The following is a 5508-nucleotide window of genomic DNA, read 5'->3' on the forward strand; positions in this document are numbered from 1 at the left end:
TTGTTGCATAAGGAATGCATATGGAGGGTCATTATAACAACTATTATCAAGGAAACACTCATTACTCGAATATGTATGCTTGTACATATGGGATGATTATCAAGAGCAATCGATGTATGAACCTAAGATACCCCCTTCTTTGGAGGAAATTATTTTGGATCTTTTTCAGTGCCCTAAGTTTGATCTGTGTTGGCAAGTTGTGTGCCAATTATCATAAGAGAATGACGATTTATAGCATGACATTTTTTAACCATTTTCTAGGAATATTGGAATTCCACGTCAGATGTAAATAGTCCATCCTGACATTTTTTAACGTTTTTCCAATACAAAGTAACGGAAATGACCAAATACTTTAACAGAAGTGAAGTTAAAAGACCATTGTGTAACGTTTTTTTCTTAAATGACCAAAGTGAAGCATGGCATAAAGTTAAGAGACTAAATGATGCATTAAGCCTTTTTTTATTAAAGAAAAGACTTATCCTATAATTAATATTATTTTCTAATACTATTAATTAATAACAAAAATTATTCATTGAACTTGAAAATAAATTATTTATTTATAATAATAATTGGATGATTTATATACTTTGTTCTTAAATTTTGAACATTTTTTAATTTATGTTTCATAAATTAAATTAGAGAGTGAATCGACGTCAAATTCAAAAATATTTAAAATTTTACCATTTTTTTTTTCAAAATCCAATAAATAATTTCTATATTTTACAATATATACTTTTAATAAACCTAAAATGTGCATTCAACGAATTTTAATTTTTTAAAAACAAGTTTAGAATAAAAAAAAATATCATATAAAATTCACTCATATCAATATCGTTAGAAAAGTTATAAAGTATTTTGCACTTCACATGAGTGAAAAGTAAACCAAACTAAAAAACAAACTAGTTATTTAAAACCCGAAAACTATTTATTCAATAGTTTCGATTTATTTGATTTATTTTCTCAAATTGAAACAAGATTATTCAGCATCTTCTGACATTCACATTGCTATAGAGAAACAGGTTTATAACAAGGATTACTATTTATGTTTGTATCCCCTCCCTCATTCTTCAATTATATCATCTTCTTTCTTAACAGGCCATAAAAGGGAATGCAGAGGGAGAATTTGAATATTTGAATTTGATAAATTTTAAATCTTTTATTGAGACCCCACACACCTCAAATCTCACCAATCATCATCCATTAGTTATCTTTAAATGCACCAAATCAGAATTTTAACCCATCATTACAACACTTATTCTTTTTCTAAATCTCTCACCTTCTTCCAAATTCTCTTAACTTTTCTCCAAACCTTCCCAAAAACTCCATTAACCTCCACCATAAAGCTTTCAACTTTAGCCTTATAATACCTCTAACAATCACACCGCCTTCACAAAAACTTCTCCATTTACCATATAAAGCCTACTTCCGGGCATAAATTCTCAAAATCCTTCACTTCCAATTCTCAAAAAGCTTCATTCATCAATGGCACCAAAGAGGACCGACAAGTAAAAGCAAGTGATGGAGTCGTCAAGACCGCAAAAGAGAGGAAACTCTCATTCACTAAATCTCCACAACATCATCTTTGAGGATGACTCGCAAGAAAAGAGGTACATAACACTCATCAAGCGGAGGATCGCTCCGTCAAGGTATGTTTGTGAAAACACCCTAACTACTCTTGGTTTAAAAGTGGAAATAAATAAGATATTCCATTTGATCAGTTTATTATAATTCATGCAAAAGGAATCGATTACCTTTAAGCGCATTACTCTGGAGTTCCTTAATGTTGGTGTAAGCCCTAGAGGCCAATACTTTTGGTACTTGTATCGAATTATTTATTAATAATAAAAGGTTTTTTCTTTATTATATTTGTCTAATAAAGTCCCTAGAATAGATAGTCCGTTTAATGTATCAAGTGTGACTTAATCATGAGATCACATTAAACATAGGGACACTATTCTTAAAGTATCCATAGTCGAGCTTTATTGTGAAGTGTGATAACATTAAAGCATTAAGACTATTATGTATATAAACTGATGATCACATCTCATGGATCATGGATAAGGAGTTATCAAGTCTTAAACATAGGTATGAATATTAAGAGTAATATTTATACTGGATTGACCCGTTATGAGAATACTATATAGAATGTTATGCAAAGTGTCATAAGTTATTCTCATGGTGATAATGGTGTATACCACCCTTCGACCTGAAACCACTATGGACCTTAGATGTAGAGTCGAGAGCCTTATTACTGATCAAACATTGTTCGTAACCGGATGACCATAAAGACAGTTGATGGGTACTCCACGAAGCATGCTAAGGGACATGAGTGACCTAGATGGAATTTGTCCATCCTGCATAACAAGATAAATGTCTACGGGCCCAATATTGAACTGGACAAGGATGACACGGTATATGCCTTGTGTTCAATATAGACATAAGGGTAAAAGGATAATTGTACACATAATTATTATCACAAAAGGATTTGTCAGATCACATGATATTTTCGTGTCTTGGGTAGCAGTGATGTGTTGCTAGATACCGCTCACTATTTATTATGTTAAATACATGATTTAATATAATTGTCAATGCCCCAAAAACCTACAGGGTCACACACAAAAAGACAGATTGATGAGAGATAACGTAACTAAGGAATACTGTAATGTACGGTGCCCTTAAGTAAATTGTAGAACATCGTAAGATACGGTGTACTTAAGTAGAATACGAAATATGGTAAGGTACCAATCGCTTAAGTGATTTTAGCATATTATAAGATATGGGCCACATACACTTGAGTGGGATTTTTGTAGGAGAATTTCCATCCAAGGCGCATCGGAATTTAAAAATTTCTCCATTTAGTGATCCTTACGAATGGGCATGATCAGTGATAGAATCGTTACCTCTTGTGGCGATTCAAACCTTTGGTGCAGATCTCTGATAATGATCAAAACCTTTGATACAGATCCACGGGGCGATCACGAACGTTGAACGATGACAACGTCTCTACCCAGTCCACACGAACGGATTCCTTCAATCGCAATGCTAGCTGTTATGAATGAAGGCTTTGAGTGAGAGAAAGAGGGAAACAAAATTCCAAGTCTCTACTTCAATTTCTGTCTGAGTGGATTGGAGTGACAATGCTTCTACCCAAGGGGTTCTATTTATAGAACCACTTGTGTGGGCTTCAAGCTAAAAAGCCCACTTAAGTGTATTTTGGCCCATATCTTATAATATGCCCAAAATCACTTAAGTATTTGGTACCTTACCATATTTCGTCTCCCACTTAAGTGCACCGTACCTTACGGTATTCCTTAGTTACTCTATCTCTCATCAATCCGTCCTTTGTGTGTGACCCTATAGGTTTTCGCGGCGTTGGCAATTATATTAAATCACACATTTAACATAATAAACAGTGAGCGGTATCTAGCAACACATCACTGCTACCCAAGTCACAAAAATGTCATGTGATCTGACAAAACCTCCTGTGATAATAATTATGTGTATAATTACCCCTTTGCCCTTATGTTTATATTGAACACAAGGTATAGACCGTGTCATCCTTGTCCAGTTCAATATTGGGCCCATAGACATTTATCCTGTTACGCAGGATGGGCAAATTCCATCTAGGACACTCATGTCCCTCAGCATGCTTTGTGGAGTACCCATCAACTGTCTTTATGGTTATCCAGTTACGGACAACGTTGGATCAGCAACAAAGCACTCGACTCTACATCTAGGATCCATAGTGGTTTCAGGTCGAAGAGTGGTATACACTATTATCACCATGAGAATAACTTATGACACTTTGCATAACTTTCTATATAGTATTCTCATAGCGGGTCAATCCGGTATAAATATTACTCCTAATATTCATACTTATGTTTAAGACTTGATAACTCTTTATCCATGATCCATGAGATGTGATCATCAGTCTACAAACATAATAGTCTTAATGCTTTAATGTTATCCCACTTCACATTAAAGCTCGACTACGGATACTTTAAGAACAATGCCCTTATGTTTAATGTATTCTCATGATTAAGTCACACTTAATACATTAAACGGACTATCTATTCTAGGGACTTTATTAATCAACCATAATAAAGAAAATGCCTTTAAATAATTCGATACAAGTACCAAAAGTATTGGCCTCTAGGGCTTACACCAACAATCTCCCACTAGCACTAGAGCCAATCAGGCATACCCCGTATGCCCATTGATCTAGTATGGCCATCATGCTTCTGCTACGCAAGAGGCTTTGTCAGTGGGTCAACTATATTGTCAAGTGTAGGTACTTTACATATTTTCGCACAACGCCTAAGTATGTGTTTGGATCGTTTGTGAGATCTAGGCTCCTTAGCTTGTGCGATAACACCATTGTTATCATAATAGAGACCAATGGGATCCACAATGCTAGGGACTATGCCAAATTTATTGATCCAAACAGCTTCCTTTGCTGCACTTAAGACAACAATATACTCGGCCTCAGTTGTAGAATCAACAACTGTATCTTGCGTTGAACTTTTCAAGCTTACAGTGCCACCATTTAAGCAAAACACATAACCAGATTGGAATCATTCATATTAAAGCGTCTCAGCACTTTGTCTATGTATGTACTTTGACTTAGGCCAAACAGTTTTGTGATCTATCTCTATAGATTCTGATTCCTAATATATAGGCTGCTTCACCTAGGTCCTTCATAAAAAAGCATTTCCCCAACCAAGACTTTACTTGTTGCAGGGTAGGGATATTGATTCCAATGAGTAATATGTCATCTACATATAATACTAGGAATACGATCATGCTCCCACTAACCTTCTTGTAGACACAAGTCTCATCTTCGTTCTTGATGAATCCATACAGTTTTACTGTTTCATCAAAACGAAGATTCCATGAGTAGGTCACATGCTCATCTTGATCCATGAGTAATACATCACCTTGATCAGATATCCATATATCTCAGGTAGGTGACGTATCCTGCCTGACCTACGCTGGTCTTGTTCTATTTGAGCAGGTTGCTCTTACACAATTACTTGTGTTTCCTGCTCTAATTCCTCCATAGGTGTATCGATGCTTTGTGATTCTTGAATTTCTTCAAGCTCTACTTTCCTCTCACTGGTTCCTTTGGAATTAAAATCCTTTTCTAGGAAAACTCCAGTTCGAGCGACAAACACTTTGCCCTCCGAAGGATTGTAGAAGTAATATCCTCTTGTTTCTTTAGGATACCCCCACAAATAAGCATTGGTCAGATTTGGGCTTAAGCTTAGTTGAAATTTGTCGTTTCACATAAACTTCGCAACCCCAAATCTTCATGTAAGACATATGTGGTCTCTTACCACTCCATATCTCATATGGTATCTTTTCAACCTTTTGGATGGAACACGGTTAAGTGTGTAAGCTGATGTCAATGGTGTATGTCCTCAAAAGGAGTTTGGAAGATTGGTGTGACTCATCATGGATCGGACCATGTCCAACAAGGTTCGATTTCTTCTCTCAGATACACCCTTC

Source organism: Lathyrus oleraceus, chromosome 5 (assembly GCF_024323335.1).
Source record: "Lathyrus oleraceus cultivar Zhongwan6 chromosome 5, CAAS_Psat_ZW6_1.0, whole genome shotgun sequence".
Lineage (NCBI taxonomy): Eukaryota > Viridiplantae > Streptophyta > Magnoliopsida > Fabales > Fabaceae > Lathyrus > Lathyrus oleraceus.